The sequence below is a fragment of the Erinaceus europaeus genome, chromosome 20 (genome assembly GCF_950295315.1).
Source record: "Erinaceus europaeus chromosome 20, mEriEur2.1, whole genome shotgun sequence".
In the NCBI taxonomy this organism is placed as follows: Eukaryota; Metazoa; Chordata; class Mammalia; order Eulipotyphla; family Erinaceidae; genus Erinaceus; species Erinaceus europaeus.
In genome coordinates, this window is record NC_080181.1 from 6,390,539 (window position 1) to 6,415,147 (window position 24,609).

A 24,609-nucleotide genomic window follows, 5' to 3' on the forward strand; every position below is an offset into this window, starting at 1 on the left:
CAAAATTAAGTAGTGACATTTCACACTTGAAATTATAATTGAAATATTTTGCCACTTTGAATTTTTGTATACTATTTTTTATTATTCTAAGTAACCCCTTTCCAGCAGACCCAACTCTTAGAATCAGCTTTCAGCACACCCTCTTCCTGAGCGTTAGACGGGAATTCTGCAGAGGCCCCCCACCCACCCATCTTAAGACTTTTCTTTTGCTCACATAACTGAAGAGGCAGACTGAGGTGCCATGTCTTCTGATCGAGAACTTTGCTGGAGATTACTGCTCAGACCTTGGGAAAACACATCTGCAAAAGTATAAACTGTTTTCTAGGAAACAAAATATTTTGCTTAGCAAAATTTAGGAAATTATCCATCTGAGATGACTTCTAAATCTTTAATGTGCAAACTTTCCTGCTAAGCGTTTTTTCATCCTTTTTATTGAGATCCAGAAGAAGATTCCAGGATCCTAGCTCTTTTTGGAAATGCTGGGTGCACAGAGAGACTGAGCTCTGACAGATGCTGGCGTGAGTCGCTTTGAGGTGAGCTGTGTGTCTCCACAGTGCCTGGTGGTCTCACGGCTACAGCTGGGGGAGCACAGAGCTGGGAATCCCCCATCCTCTCTCTTCTTGATGCAGCTTTCAGCCTTAAATATGAGGAAGAGAGACTGATGGCAACACTTGGCACCAGAACACCAGGCCATGAGAGGCTGCGTGTCTGAGTGGGTCTCTCTAAGGAGAGCTGGGTTCAGCCGCTGCTCCTGACACGCTGCATCCAGTCAGGTGTCCAGGCTCTGCCCAAGCCCAAACTGAACTAACAGCCCACTCGGCACTTCTACTCCTTAACTCAGCGGCCAGTGGCTCAAGAACCACACGGTCGCCGCCCCCCTTTCACTTGTAGTGCACTGCCAGCAATCTGTGATTAAGCACAGATCACATCACTGGCTTCACAGGTTTGCAGTGGCGAGCAGGAAATGCTGACTCTGGCCAAGCAGGACAGATGGCATCACAGACACACAACTTCGGTCTCAGGCAGACGCCTGGAGTGATAGAGATAAGCACACTTGAAACTGCACAATTCCACCTCAACTCCTCTGTGAGGAAAAGCATGGCTGCTGCCAGCCAAAGCCAGGGGCAGCCTCCTGGGTCAGTATCTCTGTGAAGCCAGGGGCAGCCTCCTCAGTCAGTATCTCTGTGAAGCCAGGGGCAGCCTCCTCGGTCAGTATCTCTGTGAAGCCAGGGGCAGCCTCCTCAGTCAGTATCTCTGTGAAGCCAGAGGCAGCCTCCTGGGTCAGTATCTCTGTGAAGCCAGGGGCAGCCTCCTGGGTCATTATCTCTGCTGGAAACGAACTGCTGACGCCTGTGATGTCACCACTGCCCCTACTGCGGCACCACAGACTGGGTGTGGGCAGGAGAGACCTCAGTTCACCCAACAGGGAGCTCTGCTACCAGGCTGCCTGGAGCTCTGTCCCAAAGTAAAACCTCACGTGTCTACTCAGCCATTTTGGGCTATGGGATGACTGCTCTTTATAGCAGGTGAGATTATATAATATAGCCCCTATCTATCTCAGAGGAGAGACTGCCGCCAACACTGTTTCACCACTCTTTAAGTTGCCGTACCCCTGCCCCTGCTTGAACCTGGGTCCCTGTACATGGTGATGAATGCTCTACCCACTGAGCCGCCAGCAGGCCATGCCTAGAACAATCTTAGATGAGGTTACTCCTGCTTTTTTTCCCAAATTATCTTTATTTATTGGCTAGAGACCGCCAGAAATCAAGAGGGAAGGGGTGATAGAGCTGGAGAGAGACAGAGAGACACCTGCAGCCCTGCTTCACCACTCACAAAGCTTTCCTCCTGCAGGTGGGGACTGGGGGCTTGAACCCAGGTCCTTGCACATTGTAACGTGCTCTCAACCAGGTGCGTGGGCCACTGCCTGGCTCCTTGCTTTGTTTTTGTAGTGATACGCTCGTCAACCAGTGCTGACTGTGCCCCTCAAAAGGACAGGCCAGCAGATGTGCTCACATCAGATGGGACAGTGGTCTGCAAGCGCAGTGAGCCGAGGCTGCTGTCCCAGGCTGCTGTCCCGAGCCCACTCTCCACACTGCTCAGCAGCCCAGGAGCCCCTGAGGAAACCCCGAGCTCACAGCCAGACCCAGCCTACATAACTCGACTGCAGAAACAGATGGTCAGTTGGTGTTCATGATTCAAATTTTCTGCTCATTCACATAAATGAATGGAATTTTATATTTTCTTAGGAAAAGCTCCCAGAAAACCTGGCAGGCCTGGGTCTGCATTACCAAGTGGCAGCTACCAGCGCTAAGAAGAGACTGCTTCCTTTAGACAGGGCAGGCACCGCCAACTCACCTGTCACCAGTGGGGCCTCCATTTTGGCTCTAGCTCACTTCCTGTCTTTTCCAGCAGTGGCAAAGCCTTCTGTGTTGGTCAGCCATCATGCTCAAGCTATGTACAACACACATACACACACACACAGCACATTTCAGGGGGCCAGGCAGTGGTGCACCTGGTGAAACACACACATTACAACATATTTCAGACAGGCAGGCAGGCAGGCAGGCAGAGAGAGAGAGAGAGAGAGAGAGAAGAGACTACAGCACTGCCCACTAACTAACTACCCATGGCACTCCCCCAAGTGTTGCTGGGGAGTAGACCTTGTGTGTGTAGGCTGCACTCCACACCCAGGTGAGCTATCTCCAAGTCCAACTCACAGTCTTACTTGTTTCATGCCTGCAGTCTGTTTTTGAAGCCCAGCCCGAGATTCTCTGATGCTGTGTTTCAAAGCCCAGTTCAAGGCTCTCTCTCTATGAAGAAACTTGTCCTAGTCAACTTTGTTATCTCTCATCATATTCAGTGTTCTTTATCTCCTCCTTGACTTCCTCGGGATCATAAAGTATTCACAATGAGTTTCTTTCTGTGACTTTCCAGTAAGACAGCTGGATGCATGAGGTCAGGAGTCTCAGACACCAGAGGTGCACATCTGCCCAACCACCACCCTGCGCTGATACTGGTGCTCTCTGGCAGCCTGATTAACTCCACCAGAGCTCGTGCAGAGCCCTTCCTGTGCCAGGGGAAACTGGCCTGCTTCATTTTAAACTGCAAAGTTCATTTCCAAAATTGAGTTTTATTCCCCCTTGGAATTTTGGAGTCAAGTATGAAAGAATGATTTAGATCACAGACCCTGGAGCTTCACTGCTCAGTCACATTGTTTGGCACTGCCAGTGAGCACCTGTGACAAGAAAGGATGGACCTGCTTTGTGGGCTCAAAGGAACCTCCTGCACTGCTGGTGGGAATGTAAATTGGTCCAACCTCTGTGGAGAACAGTCTGGAGAACTCTCAGAAGGCTAGAAATGGACCTACCCTATGATCCTGCAATTCCTTTCATGGGGATATATCCTAAGGAACCCAACACACCCATCCAAAAAGATCTGTGTACACATATGTTCTTGGCAGCACAATTTGTAATAGCCAAAACCTGGAAGGAACCCAGGTGTCCAACAACAGATGAGTGGCTGAGCAAGTTGTGGTCTAGATACACAATGGAATACTACTCAGCTATTAAAAATGGTGATCTTGGATGGACCTTGAAAAATTCATGTTAAGTGAAATAAGTCAGAAGGATGAATATGGGATGATCTCACTCTCAGACAGAAGTTGAAAAACAAGATCAGAAGAGAAAACACAAGTAGAACCTGAATTGGTATTGGTGTGTTGCACCAAAGTAAAAGACTCTGGGGTGGGTGGGTGGGTGGGAGAATACAGGTCCAAAAAGGATGACAGAGGACCTAGTGGGGGTTGTATTGTTATGTGGGAAACTGGGAAATGTTATGCATGTACAAACTATTATATTTACTGTCGAATGTAAAACATTAATTCCCCAGTAAAGAAATTTTTAAAAAGGCTGTACCTGCTACCTGGACATGACACATTGCTGCCTCCCTCCAGTGAGAAGACTGTCTCATCCCTCTGTGTTCACACTCACATGTGCACATCCATCTCAAGTTGTAGTAGTCACTTTTTCAGATCACATTTATTTATTTATTTTGCTACATGAAGAGTTTGTTACCTTTGACCTGAGCAGAGCTACCAGGAAGAGCTGCACTAGTTTAAGCTTGGGAACCCTCTTGATGCCATGAATGCTGTATGTAACACATTGCACATATCAGCTTTTACCACAACATACTCAGCACAACAGCAGCTTCTGTAGATTTAATTCAGACTGAAACCTATCACTGAACTGAGGACATCAGCTAAAGTGAGTCAGGCTGTGAATAATGAAAGCCAAAATAGTTTGTCTCACAAATAAATCCCATTGGCAGTTTCATTAATGGAACTAGGAAAGCATTGCTCGCTCTTTTCTGTTGTTTAAATGAAATGCTTGACTCAACTCCAGTTTTAGAAGGTAGGTTTTCAAATGCTTCATCTTGGGCCACTGAAAATTAATTCAGCTTTAGTAACATTTCATAAAAATGCAGGTAAAGCAGAACAAGAATCTGTAGGGCATATCAGGTTTCAGGATTTCTTTACAAAAACAGCAATGCACTAGGAAGCACTGAACAATAAAGGGAAATTAGAGAGGTCTGTCGCAAGGGAAGAAATCATAGAAACCATTAGAGATGCAAAGAGCAGAAAGGCTGCAGAGAAGATGGATGACTCCACACAGCTCCTCACGGCTCCCCCAGACACGCCCAGCCACCAGGCAGCATCTCCAGTCAGTGCGATCACTGAAACAGACCAGTTGTGCCCCCAAAGAAGTGAGGGGCCATTTTCCTCTTAGGGGATCTGAAGAAAGCTGTGGGAGCACCGATGCCACTGGCCGCGAGGCTCGTGGGGCGGGTATAGACTGATGTCTAACATGGCAAAGTGGAGGCTCATCACGGTCACGCAGACACGGCCTTGCCTGGAAACTGAGTGGGGATCAAGGCCACAGACCGTTTGACCTTCATCCAGAGAGAGGTCTTAGGTTAGAGTCTGCACAGTCCTATGGGGGCCCACAGAGGGGTCCAATATGCTAGTTCCAGCTCTGACACCATACCTTTAGCCCACCTGCATGTTAGCTGCCAGGCTCAGGCAAAAATTAGTCAAGTCATGGGCACCTGCAAGCGTCAACCCGGCTTTGACCTAGCACGTTATGATTGGGCCCTCCTCAATCGCTATCGAACAGGCCATGGCCGGTGCGCCGCTATGTTCCATCGCTGGGGAGCCAGAGACGACCCGAACTGCCCCTGCGGCTCCAGACAGACTATGACCCACATAGTCAACGACTGCCACCTCTCCAGAGTCAAAGGAGGTCTCGAAACTTTACATCAGGCTCAACCTGACGCTGTTGACTGGCTACGGAAGAAGGGCAAACGCTAGAAGAAGAATGGGCACCTTGGAATATACCTAAAATAGACCTACTTTTTCCAAAGTGGAGACCCCATATATCATCTGCTATATTTTTCCTTTAGGTCCCTGATTATTAAACAATTTGTTCTGCTTTATATCTTTATGCTTTTTTTGTTGTTTTTATATTTATTTTATTTATTTACTCCCTTTTGTTGCCCTTGATGTTTCATTGTTGTAGTTATTGTTGTTGTTACAGATATCGTCATTGGATAGGACACAGAAATGGAGAGAGGAGGGGAAGACAGAGAGGAGGAGAGAAAGAGACACCTGCAGACCTGCTTCACCGCCTGTGAAGCGACCCCCCTGCAGGTGGGGAGCTGGGGGCTTGAACTAGGATCCTTACGCCGGTCCCTGCACTTTGCACCACCTGCTCTTAACCCGCTGCGCCACTGCCTGACTCCCTTCTTAATGCTCTTTTAGCCACCAAGTTGCAGATGCTACCATGATGCCAACCTGAATTCACTGAGAAGACAACCCCACCAAGGTGTCTTGGAGCCCCACCTCCCCAGATCCCCGCCCCACTAGGGAAAGAAACAGGATGGGGGTATGGATCCACCTGCCAACATCATGTTCAGTGGCAAAACAATTACAGAAGCCAGACCTTCCACCCTCTGCACCCCATACTGACCCTGGGCCCATACTCCCAGAAGGATAAAGAATAGGAAAACTTTCAAGGGAGGGGATGAGATACAGAGTTCTGGTTGTGGAAATTGTGTGGAATTGTGCCCCTCTTATCTTATGGTCTTGTTGATATTTTGATTTTATAAGTGATAGTGATTTTAAAAAGCCTATACATCCACTGTGATTATAGATAGTATCTGCTCTAGAAAAGTGGTTCTAAGAGTGATGGGTTGCTCCATCCAGATTCCCATGGGTAGGTTTGAAATGACTCATGGCACCAAAACCAAGATATTGGTGAGCAGATCCCTGGGATATGTAATAAGAATTCCTCAAGTAGAGAATGGACTACAGGGCAAGTATGGGCGCCGCTTTCTATGCTGATACGCACACTCCAAGCCCAAGCTTCACCTGTGGCCTCATCTAGGCATGGCGAGCCCTGGGTGACTGTGGGCCTCCCCTGACCTCTGATGCTGGGGGAGAGCTTGCAGCATGGCCCCCTGTGTGGCAAGCCAGGGCCCTGCTCTCTTCCCTGTGCCTGGAACGGCCCCCAAACGTGAAGCCAGCAGATCTGAAATGTGAGAGAGCAGACAAGGTTGATACATCACTTCTTGAGGAAGTGTGGAGCCTCCAGTGTTCTCTTGTTGAGAGGACTGTGGGTTCAGAGACAGTGTCTCTCTCAACCTGTCCTGGGGACCATGAAGAGCAGTGCTTCCTGCTGGCCAATCGTGCCAGCAGGAAGTGGACGGGCTGCCTGCCCTGCAGGGCTCTACTTGTAGCCGACAGCACCATTCACAACCCATAACCTCCTCCTGTGCTCATTTTTCTTATCCGTGCCAGAGTCTCTCACGTGTGTGCGATTCCACAGTTCTCAGGCTGATTTTTTGTTTGTCTGTCTGTCTGTAAGATCAGGACAGACACTACAGCACTGCGCCAGCATCTGCGAAGCTCCCTAAGATGCTGGGTTCCAACCCAGGTGTTCAGGCACTGTGAAGCTGAGCTCTGCTGAGCCACTAACCGCCCGGCCTGGTGTTTCTGTCTGTCACTGATAGAACCCAAGAACTATTATCCAGCAGCACTGGAAGGTAACAAGTGATGGAGTGATGACCAGCAAACATGTCCTCAAATAACATGTGTCATATGGAGGTAAGAGAAGGCTCCTTTCACCCAAGACAGCTTTCTGAAATGTACACATCCTTGCTAGGCTCCTACCTATGTCCAGATACCTGACACTCCAGCTGTGTGACCTTGGGGGAAGTATTTCATTCCCTGTATACAATGAGGGTGATAGCGTATCTCAGAAAATTGATGTTATCATTAAATGAGCGGTGTGATTCGGTACAGCTATCAATGTAGATCTCCACGGAAAGTGACATGGAGGCACCCAGGCACTGTGTCTGAAGACAAGCTTTGCTTTCTACTTTGCCTAGAAGTCGGACAGGGTCAAGTTGGGATGAACAGGAGGCAGATATAACCTGAAGTGCTGAGAGGGACTGACGGGGAGCAGCCTCCCAGAGGAGAATGCACACTCGCCTCTTCCCTGTCTGGCCTGCTGAGGCAATGGCAAAGCTCTGGCCACTGTGCGTGAGCTGCACACCTGGAGCCTGGAAGCCATGCAGGGTGGAGCAGGAGCAGGAACAGCCAAGGTCTCTGCAACTGCGTGTGGCTACCTGAGCATGAACCCTGGGTGACAAGTCTGTAACAGTCCACCTGCAAGCGTTCTTATTTAGAAGAGGAAGCCGTTGCCCAGTGCCGGGATAGCCTGAGGGTACTTCTTCCCGAGCTAGTGCTCTCTGGGTTGGAGAGAACTCAACTGGAGCTGATCTAGGCTGCTGTGTGGGAGAGGGATCAGGAACTCGTGCTGCACCAACTTCCGCAGGAGATACACTCTGGAACTCTCGGAGCCGGAAAGCAATTTCCAAGTGTCTTTAATCAGAAGAGCAGCTGTTTTTATACTCTCCAAGTAGGGTGGAAACAGGATGTGATATAGAGAGGGTGGAGAGAAAAGTGACTGGTGAAAATCAGAGTGTGACAAAGAAGGGATCAGTGTGTGACAAGGAGGGGGTGGAGCAGGAGAGAATCCTATCATAGAACCACCAATGCCCTGGAGTGCTTTATGTAAAAGTGATTTATGTAAATAGACCAAAGCTTTGGATCAGTAAAATCCCTATATAGGCATATGGTTAAGCAGAAGCCAGGGGGAGGTGGCAACTACCCAACAGCCCAGAGACCTGTGATTGGGAGACAAACCAAGTGTCTTTCCTTTCCTCTTTTGCCCCATCCTTTCTTTCTTAACCAGGATTATGGTGCCAGGGTTGAACCTGGAATCTCAGAGCACCAGACATGAAAGTCTTCTGCATAATCATGTAACTGTCTTTACAGCTGGACAGACCAAGTTTCTGGCTGACATAAGCCAATGGCCAATCTGTTTTTTCCCTGGAGACACTGTGCAGAGGTGTGTGTGCATTCAGCTTTGTGCCACACTCTCTGCTGGGTGACATGAGGGCGTCAGTCAGAGAGTAGTGAGTAATGGAAACCCAGACACTGCACACACTCACACACACACACACACACACACACACACACACACACACACACACACACACACACACACATTACATAGAAATACTTAAATCTAAGTACCAAGGATCAAAACCCAAAATGTCTGTCCCTTCCTGAAGGATACCAGAAACTAAAGACAAAGGCAGACATGCAAATAACTGATTTCTGAGCAATTTAAGGAAAGTAACAAAAGAATAAGAACCGTAGGACCCTCTTACAGAACTAAATTAGATGGGTCCTGCAGAGAAACCAGGCAAGCATGACAGAGGCTGAGGAGGTACCAGGAGAAGGAAACAGAAGTCAGAGTGGAGAGGAGGAAAGGATTAAGAGCTCCACAGACTGGCTTGACAGGACTCAGTGAAAGATCTGACATGGGGGGCCATGGGGAGAACCACGTCTTGCCTGGGAGAAATGGAGCTATTTACCCAGACAGAGGGAGCTGCAGATTTATGGGGCTGAGACAGGAAATGGAATTCAATCTCTTGCCTCAAAAGAAAACCTACAACAGAAATAATCTACTGCCATGCCTCCCTTTCTCCCCTGTTTATTTATTGTGATGTCTGCTTTTATTTAGGAATCTAAAGTGGGAAAGTGGACTTTTACCCAGGCAAAGTCCAAGGTTAGACTAACATTCACCACAGGAACAATAATAAACACATTCACAAACTGTTATTTATAATTCCAACAAAAGGCTAGCAGAAGGGGTTGTGAGCTTATTTTAGGCCATTAGTGTCTGTTACTCAGTTAAATCGTGTTTGTAAGTCTGTACATACTCTGTTTCAGCAGAGAAAAATAGCTCAGCTTATTTTTTATACTGGAAATTCCCAAAGAAAACTTAAAGCACACTTTAAATAAAAAATTCAAACAAGGTTTATCATCAACCATTTAAAGTTTTGGGTATCACTAATGAATGAGCTGTTTGGCTTGACAGACTTTACAACTGCTTTTTAAAAAAAGATTTATTTTTATGAGATAGAGGCAAAGAGAGAAAGGTGGGGGTCTCCCATGTGTGAGCCCTGCCCTCTACACACAGACATATGTCTGTGATCTTGAGATGGGACATGCATGTGACGGGCATGAGTGTGCAGCTGGGGCTGTGTGAATGCTTCCTTGAGCCTCCTGCTCACGTGGTGGCCGGGCTCTCAAGGCCAGGCCCCCCTGAGCAGGAGCAAAGGGCAGTAGAGGTGGCCCATGTCCCTGCCCTCCCTAGACATTATCTTTAAAATGACATCTCCCACCAAAGACTCAACTTCCTTGCCTCTTTACCTCTATTTGATTCACTGCACAGACCTACTTGTGCCACTCCCTTGCCTCAACCAGAGGAAAGGCTTTATGGGCAGCAGTGTTCACTCCTTCCTTCTCTGGCTGCTGAGAAGGACCCTGTGGCAAGCAGCCTGTGAGCACATCACAGAGACAGACGACCCATGCAATGCTCCCGATGGGCCTCACCCCACCTACACTGGTCCGGCCCATCTTCCTCCCTCTTGTTTCCCGGTCTCTGGGTTTACTTTTACCGTCTAAGTCACGTGGCAGCTACACCACAAGGAGCAGGGGTATGCCGGTAAAGGAGGACTTCAGCCAGAAGTGCACTGGGCTTCTCTGTAAGAGGATGCGGTCTGTTAGCCTGGGTGTCTGTCTGGGAGAGCAAGGCAGGTAGGGACCACTGCACAACTGAGCCAGTAGACTGGAGGCATCCGGTGGCGCTGACAGTGACCTTCCCCCTCCGCCTTCACTGCTGCCCCTGGAAGGAAGGAGTGGCCTGGGCCCCGGCATCTTCACCAGCCACATGCTTGTCAAGGGGCTGAGCGGGGACTGCTGACTTAAACCGCTCCATGACAGCAGACACTGTACCACATTCACAGCTGTTGCCAAAAGCACACAGCCTTTTCAGAAACAATCTGTGATGCTACCTGAAAACCACCTTTGAATAACTTTCAGGGGGCCAGGCAGTAGCGCATCGGGTTAATAAGCACAGTTGGTGTGAAGGGCAAGGACCAGTGTAAGGATCCCGGTCTGAGGCCCCAGCTCTCCACCTGCAGGGGGGTTGCTTCACAAGCGGCAAAGCAGGTCTGCAGGTGTCTGTCTTTCTCTTCCCGTCTTCCCATCTTCTCTTGATTTCTCTCTGTCCTATTCAACAACGACAGCAACAACAACAACAATGATAAACAACAAGGGCAACGAAAGGGAAAAAAATGGCCTCCTGGAGTAGTGGATTCATAGTGCAGGCACCGAGCCCCAGCAATAACCCTGGAGGCAAAACCAAAAAAAAACAACAACAAACAAACAAAAAACAACTTTGAAAGACACACAGTAGGATTGTGTCTTAACACTGAAGGGAAAAATACCATCATCCTTGTCACTGGGTTTATCTGCCCCAGATTATGGGACCATGAGCTATAGTGACCACACAGCTCCACCAGTGGCCAGGACTACAGTGCAGGGCAGGGCCACCACATGGCTACCCCTGCCCTGCCCTAGCCAGGCCCCTGTGGAAGCAGCAGGACAGTCTGAGGTTGTCCTCCCCGCCCAGCAGAGCCCAGCAGCAGCCCCTTGATCGAGGAAACCTGCTCTTCCTCCAGGCTCCAAGCTCATGCCTGACAATCCACAACAGCCTGGAAAAAATCAGGCTCCCCAGATCCCTCTGTGCAGTGACGGGAATGCCATACCATCACATGACTTGCTTAGTCTGCACGGGGAAAAGAGGCCCTGCGGTTTGTGTTCAGTAATCAAAGTAGCGGGAGGTTCTCTGCAAAACGGAGCAGTGGCCTCCATGGTGATTTTTAGGGGTGACCCTCTCCTCTCATCAGCAGGGAGTGTGCGGTGTGTGGGGCAGTCCCCAGCGTGCTGAGGCTGCTGGTCACATTTAGGAGGGCAGTGACTGTAGTGGTCCTCTTTACAAACCCCAGGTGACTATAATTTGGTCTCCTAGTTGCGCATGTTTGCACAGCCTGCCTGCTATTCCTCTTGGAGGACTGCGGGTTGAAAGGCTCATCCCTGCAGGTTCTGTTTTCTCAGTAGGTCCTGGGTCTGTTGTTTGCCTGGAGAGAGGACAGAGCCAGACCATGCTCGGTGGTTGGGGGGGCGGGTCTCAGACAGGCCATGGTCTGGCCACGGATGCTGCAGTGATGTCCCTGCCTAGGTGGAGCTGGCTGGGAAAAATCACTCGGGCTGGTCTGAAGGGATAAACGGAAGCTTGACAAGCAGAGAGGATGGAGAGAAAGCTAGTTACGGCAGTATGAACAGCATATGACTTTGGAGCAGCAGGCTGTGCTTGGAAAGAGGAGCAGGGCTCACAGCTGTGATCGCTTCAAGCCCCCTTGCTGATTGCGGGCATCTGGTGTGGTGCACAAACCCCAAGGACAGTGGCATGGCACTCACCTGGGCCTGAGGCTTACAGACACAAGAAGCAAGATCTCCTTGCTCTGGGGATCACTAGCAAGCAAGGCCATGGAATGCCCTCTGAGGACGGGAGGCGTGGCAGTCGGGTTCACTAACCCCTACGGGGGCTGGTGAATGTTCCTGGGTTAAGGAGGCACTGAGAGGCGGCAGGACTTTACTGCTGGGGCCTCTGACGCGCCACCCAGCTGCTCTCTGAGGTGTCTGTGTGCCTGTGCATCCCAAAGCCTTGGCAGGAAATGTCTGGAGCATCTTGGCAATCTAAGACATACACATTCTGCCTTTGCACATACTCTCAGCATCCAGAAAAATTATCTGAGCAGAGAAAACACACCCAGGAACCTCCAGAGGGTCTTTCCAACAGAGAGTGTACAGGTGAGAGCAGGAAGCTTTTACGTTTCAGAGTTAGAGCGATTCTCTGGAAGAAGAGAACTTCAGGGAGTCGGGCGGTGGCGCAGTGGGTTAAGCGCACGTGGCGCAAAGCGCAGGGACCGGTTCCAGCCCCCAGCTCCCCACCTGCAGGGGAGTCGCTTCATGGGCGGTGAAGCAGGTCTGCAGGTGTCTGTCTTTCTCTCCCCTCTCTCTCTGTCTTCCCCTCCTCTCTCCATTTCTCTCTGTCCTATCCAACAACGAACAACATCAACAATGGCAATAATAACCGCAACGAGGCTGCAACAACTAGGGCAACAAAAAGGGGGAAAAATGGCCTCCAGGAGCGGTAGATTCATGGTGCAGGCACCGAGCCCAGCAATAACCCTGGAGGAAAAAAAAAAAAAAAAAGAAGAGAACTTCACAGGGAGTATAAGAGAAGAGTGACTCCCGCCACAGTGGAAGCCAGGGGCTTAGTGATGAGAGTCGACCAGGGAAGTCTCGGCGTCCTGCTGCGATGACACTGGTGCAGGGGCTGATCCTTCACTGTCAGTGACCTGACTAGCCCCACAGCTCCAGCAGGGCAACTCCCAGGGGCCCAAGAGATACCAGCTACCAGGGAGAGGCAAGTCTGGGCTTCCCTGGACAGTGAGGGCAGGGCTCCACGTACTCCCTTGTCTGAGAAGCAACATAAATCTTTCATAAAACCATTGAAGAAGAAAAATAGTAATAAAAATATAACTAATTTACCTGATTTATGAAGGTCATTAACATACTACTTGGATGTTCTGATTCACTTGAGATAGTAAATTTTCTGTGACAAAGATGACAATTCAGAAAAAGGGAGAGAATATGAAGGAACAAACATTATGTTTTCCCCCTGTCCTCATATCACATCTCTGGGCTTCTTCCCATCACAGGAGCTGTAGGTCCCCCCCCACCCCAAGCTGCAGCTGATGGCCCTGCCCTGCACTTGGCCTGTGGGGCCTCTGTCCTCTGCACAGCCTCAGGGTTCGAGCCCCCAAAGCCTTGCTGTACCTAATATATGCACTAGCGCTGGTCCCTGCACCAACTCTGGCACTGGGTGCCTCCTCCATATAGGAGAGGGGCTCATAATCAGCTCGCATGCCAACCCTCTGACTCAAAATGGAGAAATGAAGCAAAATCATGTGGAGATTGCAAAGCTCAAGGTTACTGTCTCTCTCTCCTGCAACTCTCATTTTCCCTGGATACAGCATAAGTGAGCTTGAATTCTAAGGGAACTAGATGGTCATCTAGTCTAATGACCACACGGCACAATGGCTCTAGGTGCACAAAAAAGAAATTACCTTCTAAGCATGGATGCTTCCTATGCATTGTAAATATTTGAGATGGAATAAGGAAACCAAGGTCTCCATGCTATTTCTGTGAAGGATGAATATATGCATGGACGTGGCGATGATCCTAACATTCTTACTGATGACTCAATTCTGGGAAGGTTGTCTCATCACCCTGATTTCAACAATTCACTATTCAGGCACATTTACTCATGAATCAGTGTTTTCGTCCCACCAATCCACACATATTATAAGGTCATACAATTTTAAGGCTTGTAATGTCAGTTTTCTTATACCCAACTTAAAAATCAGAATGGAGCTTAGCTGGTAGAGCACATTCCTCGCTGTGTGTGAGCCCCGGCACCACAGAAGGCACTGGGGAGTTCTATTCTTGAAAAGCCGTGCTGTGGCCTCAACCAGCCCCCAGACATAAATGTCAGAAAATGGTCCTTGCGGTTTGTGCCACGTGTGCTTAACTTAACCCACTGTGCTACCTGCCTGACCCCCAGAATGATTTTATAATTAGGCAAAACTGATGGGATCTGGTGTGGAGGCACAGTGGGAAGGAGAACAGTAACTAGCAAATACGTGAGGACTTGCTGTGTGTGTGTCCACTCACATGCGTCCACTTACCCCTAGAGGAGCCTGCCCTCAGTCTAGCTTACAGGTGAGGAAACGGATTCAGGCTGTGCCGTTAGCCTTGACATGTGGCTGGTGGGACAGAGCTCAGGTCTGAAACCAGGTCTGCTTGTTGCACGCCACCTCCATTCCTACGAGTTTATAGCTGGGGACACCAGGCTCTTTTGCTCTGTTTTTGGCTTAAACTGTTGTGCTGTGTTTCCTCTTGGGATGAGCAGCTGGCCCTCTAGTCCCCACGTCAGCTTGCAGGGTGAGGAGATTTTGTGGCCTCTTCTTGGAACCGGGCTCTAGAAACTTCCTTTCAGGCTCTCACTTGCACAGTTATATCCCAGTTTCCTCAACATTATCACATATTTTAAAACAGCTCTCGTTTTTTTTTTTTTTAATTCTCTTTTTATGGGTAATTAGAGGTTCTGCAAGAAGGCCTTTCCCCCATGAATGACTAATAAGAGGATACTTTTTTCACGTACTAGATAAACTCAACCTTGTTCATTTCCGGCTTCAAAAACAACAGGGATGTGCAATGCTAGAATGCCACCTGGTCCGTTTTCTCTGCAAGCAGGCTTCAGGAAGATGAGAAGTATTTGTCTGGGCTGTGCAGCTGAGCCATATGCAGATCTGCATAATGGCACCCCAGGTGAGGGGCTGCATGGTAATCACTTGTTCCTTGTGAGTTCACAGAGCTGGGTTTTAGCACACTGTCAGCACAGCTGTCCTCTCTCTGCAGGGCTCCTTGTCACCTTAAACAGCACCAAGAGAGAAGACCAGCAAAGACCGAGGCTGTGGAGAAGGCTGGCAAGAAGACTTCTCCAAAGTCACAAACATCCAAGATTTAAAGGGATTTCAAAGAGTCGCACAAAACATCTTTCTTTTTTTATACAGTTTTTTAAAAAAAATATTTATTTATTCCCTTCTGTTGCCCTTGTTTTATTGTTGTAGTTATGACTGTTGTTATTGATGTCATTGTTGTTGGATAGGACAGAGAGAAATGGAGAGAGGAGGGGAAGACAGAGAGAGGGATAGAAAGACAGACACCTGCAGACCTGCTTCACTGCTTGTGAAGCGACTCCCCTGCAGGTGGGGAGCAGGGGCTTGAATCAGGATCCTTATGCCGGTCCTTGTGCTTTACACCACATGCACTTAACCCACTGCACTACTGCCCGACTCCCACATAACATCTCTTTCCATTGCAAATGCTTTGGTTTGATCAGATCTTTGCCAACATGGAACTGTCCAGAGAGAAGAGTGAATGAAACACAAAGCACATGCCAAGCTCAAAGTGCTGGACTGAAGGGGAGGCCACTGGCAAAATGCACACTTGACCCTGTGTAAGGACCAGTGTCCACCTTCCAGCACCACATGGAAGGGCCATGCACAGCAGGTACTGTGGTGTCTCTCCTCTTCTATAAACTAAAAGGGAAAAAATTCCACTAGGAATGGTGGAACATTAAGGCATGAAGTCCTAACCTACTAACGAAAAAGGATAAAAAGTATTTTACTTATTTTTAGGTTCTTGAAATGAATGCCAACATTCATGTCTCAGTGTCAGAGCACAGGACATGCACCCTTGAGGTCCTGGAGGTGCCAGGTTTGATCCCAGCACCACCACACACCACGAGTGACCAATGTGCTGGTCTTTTTCTTTCACAGAAGTAAAAGTAACTGGAAGAACTGTGCTTTCTCCCTCGGGGCAGGGAAAGTGAGAGAGGATGTTACTTTTAGCACATGCACAGGGAAGGGCATGCTGGGGTAGTGGGCAGCCAGGACAGAAGGGGTGCACCAGGCGGGACATCTAGCCGCTCTCTCCTCTCAAAATGCACGGCCTTGTTCTAGACACTGGACATCCACGTGCTTGGACTGGCGTAGTCATTATCATCGACAGAAGTGTGGGTCAGATGACATGCTGGCCAACAAAACAGCCACAGTCAGATGGGGGTCTCGAAAACAGTGCCTCAGGCACAGCGACTTGTATGCTCAGCCTGCTGAGCTAGTCCTGGTTCCTATGTAGCTCTTGGCCTTAGTTTCCTCATCTATTAAAAATGCAAATAGGGAGTCGGGCGGTAGCACAGCGGGTTAAGCGCACGTTGTGCAAAGCACAAGGACCAGTGTAAGGATCCCGGTTCGAGCCCCCGGCTCCCCACCTGCAGGGGAGTCGCTTCACAGGTGGTGAAGCAGGTCTGCAGGTGTCTGTCTTTCTCTCCCTCTCTCTGTCTTCCCCTCCTCTCTCCATTTCTCTCCGTCCTATCCAACAATGACTACATCAGTAACAGTAATAACTACAACAACAATAAAAAAACCAAGGGCAACGAAAAGAAAACAAATAAATAAATATTAAAAAATGCAAACAGTGGAAAACTACTTCGTAATATTTCTGTGGGATAATGTGCCAACTTTAAGCATTCAATAACTAAACCTCCCTGATAAGAATATTCTAGTTTTACCTTAAGTAAAAGATGTCATCACTGTATAGTTTATTTCAACATTCTGATTTGAAGAGCAGTCAGGTGTGTTTTAAATCAAATGAAAATGCCACGTGTTTCAGGTTTTACTGCACCAGAATTAAAGTGATGAAGAAAAGCGAGAGCCTGTGTTGTGTCATTCTAGTCAGTTCCCTGCCTGCCTTGCTGGGTTCACTAAGCAAGATGCCTTGCACAGTTCTGCAGGTGGCTCTGTTGGGATGTGTGGCTCCATGCTGGTCTGGTAACTGATGGAGAGCAGGCCATCTGCACAAGGATGGGAATTGCTTTCACCACGGGAAAAGTGTGTTGGCATTTCTGTTGCTGGTTTTGTTGCCACTCTCTCTGCTGTGGGGCATTGGATGTGTCTGTTTACCCCGGATGGTGCCCACACATTCATGCCCCACACTGGAGAGTCCTGTCCACTCAAGGCTGGGGCTGAGGTAGAGTGGTCCAGGCTAAAGCAGGGGGACAGGGGACTTGCACCTACTGTATGGCACCTGGGTCACCCTGACACTACTCTAGGCACTTGAGACAGTTGTACACAAGACTCCGGTCTCGACAGGAAGACTTGGCTCTCCTTTATTCCTAGAAAGCATCCCCTGGGTCCCAACACAAAGCCGCAAAATTTACCAGAATGTCTCAGCCTGGTGAACCTAGATTCCAATTCTCCTGTAGGACCCAGCTGACCATCATGGATAGTGGTTAGTTTCTCTGCCTGTCCAAAGCTTGGGAATGGGAATCAGTGGGTGCCTCAGTGGGAAAAGCAGCTCCAATAATAGGGCCTCTTTTCTCTCTTGTCTCTTCCTTTCCCCAATCTTGTCATTGCCGATTTTTCTACTTTCTTATTCCCAATGTATCAAGAGTTTAAGAATATTTTCCCTAGTTAGTGGTAGTGGGAGGTCATGACTGAAAAGTCTGCCATTTCTGAAAACAGAAGTACTCTCATTTAAAAAAAAAACAAAATGACTATCATAGCTGCAACTCTACCAGTAGTTCTGATACTCACTTCTTAAGCTGAAATCTCTGACTCTACACCTATGCTATGCTTGCCCACATAAAATGCCCACCTCTTACAGAGCACGTCTTCTGGGTGAGCGTCTGGCCGAAAGCTCTGTCGTGTCTCTGAGAAGGCTGCTCACGCCCACGTCAGGGCAGCGCCAGGACACATTATAGAGACCAGTGCCCAACAGCAAGGAATTAAGGGGGTTCAGACTGGAAGAGAAGAAGTCAAACTCTCACTACTTGCGGGTGATATGATAGCATACACAGAAAATCCTAAAGAGAACAACATAATGGACCCCTTTGGGGGTCCCCATAGGACTTTGCCCTCAATGTGGATCAACAACGGTAGAGAATGTTCCATCCTTCAAAGGGGGGTTGGATAACAATCTCTATCTACCACCTGAGGAAGACGGGTCCTGAACTTGGGGCAACTCAGAATGTTCCTACTCATGACCACAGAATGCGAGTGTGGACCTACAGGGATGCAGAGGTCACACAGGCTCCTGAGCTGAATATGGGCCCCAGATCAAATCAATGGGGTTTACAGTCGACAATATTTATAGACTTTTCCCATATTTGGGAGCTACTCTCTTCCCTCATCCGGCTTTCTGGCCTATAGCACATAAAAATAATGAAATATCTAAGAATAAACCTAACAAAAGAAGTGAAAGAAAAATTATGAGTCTCTATGATACTCCATGTTCTTGGATAGAAGGAATCAGCATCATCAAAATGAATATACTACCCAGAGTGATATACACAGTTAATGCAATCCCCATAAAGGTCCCACCATTTTTTTTAAAAGAAGACTAGAACAAAAACTACAAATATTTATCTGGTACAAAGAAATACCTATACTTGCCAAAATAATCTTGATAAAAAAGAACAGAACTGGAGGCATCACACTCCCAGGTCACTGTAATAAAAACTCCCTAGTATTGAAACAAAAATAAACACACTGACCAATGGAATAGAACTGAGAGCCCAGAAACAAACCCCCATACCTATGGACATATAATCTTTGACAAAGGTGCCCAGACTAGTACATGACGAAAGAAGTCTCACTTCAAAAAATGGCGTTGGAAAAATTGGATTGAAGCATGCAGAAAAATGAAACTGAACCACAAAAGTAAATTCCAGATAGATCAAGGACTTGGATATTAGACCAGAAATTATCAAATACTTAGAGGAAAATAATGGCAGAACTCTTTTCCATCTAAATTTTATAGCCATCTCCAATAATACAAATCCAACTGCCAGGAAGACTAAAACAAAAATAAACCTATGGGACTACATCAAATTGAAAAGCTTCTGCACAGCAAAAGAAACAACCACCCAGACCAAGAGACCCCTCACAGACTTGGAGAAGATCTTTACATGCCATACCTCAGACAAGAGGCTAATAACCAGAATATATAAAGGCCTCACCAAGCTCAGCAACAACAACTAAACCACAAAGGACCCCATCCAAAAATGGAGAATATGAACCGAATATTCACCAGAGATCCAACAGACCAACAAACATGAAAAAATGCTCCAAGTCACTGATTGTCAGAGAAATGCAAATAAAGATGAGATACCACTTCACTCCTGTGACAATGTCATTCATCAGACACAATAGCAACAACAAATGCTGAAGAGACTGTGGGGACAAAGGAACCCTCCTGCACTGCTGGTGGGAATGTAAATTGGTCCAATCCCTGTGGAGAGCAGCCTGGAGAACTCTCAGAAAGAAGGTTAGAAGTAGACCTACCCCATGACCCTGCAATTCCTCTCCTGGGGCTAGATCCTAAGGAATTCAACACACCCATCCAAAAAGATCTGTGTACACATATGTTCACAGCAGCACGACTTGTAATAGCCAAAATCTGGAAGCAACGCAGGGTACAACAACAGATGAGTGGCTGAGTAAGCTGTGGTATATATACACAATGGAATACTATGCAGCTATTAAAAATGGTGACTTCACCTTCTTTGACACATCTTGGATGGAACTTGAAGGTAATCATGTGAAGTGAGATAAATCAGAAAAAGCAACATGATTATGGGATGATCTCGCTCATGGACAGAAGTTGAGAAATAAGAAGAGAAGGGAAACACTAAGCAGAACTTGGACTGGAGTTGCTGTGCTGCACCAAAGTAGAGGACTCTGGGGTGGGGGAAGGGTTCAGGTCTGGAACAGGATGGTGGGGGATTAGAGTGATCTGAGAAATGTTACATGTGTATCAACCACTGTGCTTTGCTGTCTACTATAAGCCATTAATTCCCCAATAAAGAAAAAAATATAAAAAGCAATTGGTGCCAATGGTGCAGCTGTAACTCTCCTGCCAGTGCAGATGATGGGAGATATGAATTATCTTCTCACAATTTATTGGATTTTTCTTCTATTGAACAAAATCTGGATGATCTGTCACTGTGACATTACATTTGATTAATAGCTCTGTGAGGTCTGAAAATTATCATATATATTAAAGCTCCCCCATGAGACATGCCCATCATAGCACCTGCACTTCTGGGAAGGGAATGACGCACTTGTGAAGAATCCTGTGGTTGTGTAGGAAGTGAAGTTTTGTTTCTTCTTTTGTGTTATGTCTGAATTGCGGTTTCTGTGTTTGACAATGTTGTCTGGGTCATGTCATAACTCAGTGTCAGAGAGCATTCAAGCAAGTCAGCATTCAAGCACAGGACGTGTCTGCCTGAGGCTCTGTGTCAGGTTAGATCCCAGGCATCACCTTCTGCCAGAACTAAAAGGCGCTCTGCTTTCTCTCTCTTTGTCTCTGTCTCTCTTGCTCAGGATAAAAAGAAATAAACCTTAAAACTTAAAAGGGGGAAGAATGGGATTGTTCAAGACAAAAGGCAGAGAAATGCCAAGTGCCCCAGGCTACCTTCCAGCAAGGCTGTGTCTGCAGTTACATCCACCATGGAGCTGTGAAAGTGAGGCTCCCATCCCCTCACTCTGCTCTGTTACCTCCCCTGGTGCTTCCCTGGAAGATCATGGAGTCCCATCAGCCTGAGCTCTAGTCTACCAGCAGAAGAGAGGCACTAATAAGATCAACTGTGAAGAGGAGGCAGGTCACCTCAGAGAGTAGAGTGTGACATCTCAGACCTGGTTCATCTGCTATGTCCCTCACTGCTACCTGGGCAGAGGACAAAGACTTGGCAAGAGCTGGCGGAAAGCACAGAAGGGCAGCTGTGGGGCTGCCTGCTTACCACTCCCCGTGACGGGTGTATGAGGATATGTGAGTTTTCCTGGGCCAGTCAGACTTGGTGGAGTGGAGCTGATGAAGATGCTTTCTGCCAACAACCCACTCCGCAAAGCTGGCTAGAGGCAGGGCCCAGGAGCAGAAAGCCAAGGCCTGCAGCTTGGGGATGTCGGCGGAGGGAATTTACCAGGGTTTGGAAGAGGGCAAGCCAGGGGTGGCTTCCCCTTCATTACCCGGATGGAAGGTGGAATGAAGGGCTTTCCAGACACACTGCTCCCTCAGCCATGCCATGTGGATGCCATCAGGCAGATGGCGCTGCAGCTGGTCAGTGCTGTGGGGGAGAGCCAGTCAAGGGGGCGAAGGCAGAGCCAGCAGCTTTTCAAATTATGGACAACCCCCATTTGTTCTCACCTTTTCTGAGCCAACAAGGAGCCTTGATATATATAAAATTTTATAGGTTTAATTAAAAGAAAAAGTTTTTTATGAGAGAGAGAGAGGAGGAGGAGGAAGGGAGGAAGAAAGACAGAAAGAGAATGGTGAAGAGAGACTACTGGGTCAGGCGGTGGCGCAGCAGGTTAAGTGCACATGGCGCCAAGCGCACAGACCCATGTAAGGATCCCAGTTCGAGCCCCCGGCTCCCCACTTGCAGGGGAGTCGCTTCGCAGGCAGTGAAGCAGGTCTGCAGGTGTCTCTTATCTTTCTCTCCCCCCTCTCTCTCAATTTCTCTCCTACCTTACAGCAACAACTAACTATACAACAATAGCAACAACAAGGGCGACAAAATGGGGAAAATGGCCTCCAGAAGCAGTGGATTCATAATAGTGTAATCACTGAGCCCCAGCAATAACCCTCAAGGCAAAAAATAAAGAGCTAAAAATAATAAAAACAAGAAGAGAGAGAGTGCTACCTGCATATGGCTCTCATATGGCCGCACCTCAGGCAGACCCAGTGCGGGGATGTTGAGCTGCTGCCCTGCCAGGCAGACCCAGTGCGGGGGGGGGGGGGGGGGGGGGATGTTGAGCTGCTGCCCTGCCTCTGGCATGAGCACTTTACCTGCCCATGGGCACTTTAAAGAAGGTCCTTGGCGATGCTCACAGACAGCTAGTGTGTGGGGCCGCACACTAATACTGATAGGAGGGACCACAGGAGATGAGCTCCCTTCCTCCACTTCAAAGCACATCAAGGGAAGAGCCACCAGCAAGCTGTCTACATCCCTTTACCAGTCCAGATCTCAGGCCTGGTGGGATTTTTAAGTTAAATTAAATTTATTTATTTACTTATTTATTTAATTTCCTTTTGTTGCTCTTGTTTTATTGTTGTAGTTATTATTGTTTTGCCATTGTTGGATAGGACAGAAAGAAATCGAGGGAGGACAGGATGACAGAGAGGGGGAGAGAAAGACAGACACCTGCAGACCTGCTTCACCACCTGTGAAGTGACTCTCCTGCAGGTGGGGAGCTGGGGGCTTGAACTGGGATCCTCATGCAGGTCTTTGAGCTTTGCACTGCTCAGCTCTGATTTATGGTGGTGCTGGGGAACTGAACCTGGGACTTCAAAGACTCAGGCATGAGAGTCTCTTTGCATAAACACTATGCTATCTTCCCCACCCTAGTGGGATTTTATTTTTATTTTTATTTTTTTTTAAATTTTGATCATCTTTTAGTTTTTTTTGCACTGGGTTCAGAAAATTGAAGTTTACACTATATATATATGATATATATATATACACATATACATCATATATATGTATATAATAAAGTATCTCCATTTCAACCTTTCAAATGGATTTTCTTTTTTTTTTTTCCTTTTTTTTATTAAAGAAAGGATTAATTAATTAATCCTAGTGGGATTTTAAATAGAGTTTAACTAACTTGAAGCCAAAGTGTTTTTCTTTTTCTTTTTTTTGCTTGCGGTATGCCTAGCAGGTCTTCTACCACAGTACAAAGGGGGCTCACCGGTGAAACAAGCAGGGGCTGTGGCTAGAGAAAGGGGGTTGCTCCACATTCACACACCAGGGAGACAGGACGGTTCTCTCTTGAGATGCTGAGGGTGCAACAGTGCAAGCCCTGGAGTTTTATGCGCTGCTCTCTGCACTGATTTCCTCCCCAGCCCAAGCCTGTGACTCAGGGAGCAAGAGTAAGCACTTCAGAGGTCACCTTGGGGTGCAGCCTGTATGGCTGGGTTCAATCTTATGTGATAATGTCTGTTGCCTCAGGACATCGGGCTCATTAACTGGCTGGTGAGCCTCCTTTCAACTCATTTGTAAAATAAGTCATGAATCTTGGGTGGGGGTGGGTGTCTCTTGGTTTCCACATTTCCACGAACATATTTAAAATCTCCAAGTTCCTTTCTCTTGGTAAGAATGAAGCGTAGCCCTCACCTCCTGGGAGGACTTAGCAGCAAAAAGCTTGGCATCCCTTGTCTAATGGGAACTATCTTACAGATGAGAAATAGTTCATTATCCTGCTCCAAATGCTTCACTCCTCTAAGATTGTTTCTCAAACCTTCACCCTCTGAGTTCAGCCATTCATATTCACAATGGGCTTTACAGCCTCCTGGGAATTTAAATTTCCTTCCCTACACCTCAGGTTTGAATGCAGAGTCTCTGCTTTTACATCATTGTCAGGTTCTGTCTCAGAGTAATATTTCATTTTAATAAACTTTAATTGCTACATTAATCCAGTTCATTATCCATGGGGCTTGCCATTTACTGCTCTTTTAAAAATCTTTCCATCTGATTCTGTGTACTCAGCCTGTAAACAAAGGCAGCTGCTAAGCTTGCTCAGACCACTGCCATGCGGACTTGCCATCTACCTTTTGTTGTCAAATTAAATGAGGGCAGGAGGCTGCTCACTTCATAAGTGACAGGCAGCCTCCAAGATGAGGAGCCTCACAGGAAGCAACCACCAGGCCCATCTGTTCACAGTCCCCTGGCCGGCCTGGAGCACTCAGCTATTCAGAGTCCACTGTTTTCCAGGTGATGATGCTCACTTTCCACATTCACGGAGGAACTTTAAGACACGGGGGATGGAGAGCAGGGAAGCCACCTGATTCCAAACATCCAAACCCAGAGCAGCCACAGACAGATCTTCTGAAGGGGACTGAAGGCCTATCCACTGGAGGTCACCCGCTGAGACTGGAAGCTTTATAAGGAGGGGCGAGGGCCTGGCAGTGGGGCACCCAGGAGAGTACACACATTAAGGAAGATGGCCCAGGCTCAAGCCCCAGTGACCAGCTGCATGCAGGCTTCATGAGTGGTGAATCAGGGCTACAGGTTGTTAGAAGCAGTAGCTTTAGAATTGTTTTAAGTATAAGTTTTAAGTATAGTTGCTTTTCTGCTTGCGGTGTGAGATGGAAAATTCCTTGCCCATTCCCCCTTGGAAAACAGGACCTAATCCAGTAAAGGCCATTGGTTGTTTTGCAGGTTGCTTGAAGGACCCTGCATGGGGACAAGCCATATCAGGGCCTTTGCACAGGGTTTGAGGAAGGCTGTTTACCGGATGGTTGCAGCAGATGGCGGGAGGATGTGGTGACCCCACTCTGTCTAGGTACTACTGGTTTGATTTCTGGTGTGATGTTTGAAATAAGCCCGCGCTTTGCTTTGAGCGGACCCCGCACTTTGCTATGTTTGAAATGATTGGAGTCCACGC

The 24,609-nt window shown here is 47.8% G+C and overlaps 1 long non-coding RNA gene across 2 annotated transcripts in view; it reads right to left on the minus strand.

Moving 5' to 3' along the window:
• LOC132534955 (uncharacterized) overlaps window positions 1-24,609 on the minus strand; it is a 199,434-nt gene that overhangs the window by 70,365 nt on the left and 104,460 nt on the right. The window contains exon 3 of one of the 2 annotated variants that reach the window (XR_009546723.1): window positions 4,159-4,731. The exons of the other annotated variant lie outside the window; for it this stretch is intronic. This is a non-coding gene — a long non-coding RNA (uncharacterized LOC132534955). Of the gene's footprint in view, window positions 1-4,158; window positions 4,732-24,609 lie in introns of those variants that run through there. 2 annotated transcript variants of the gene reach the window in all.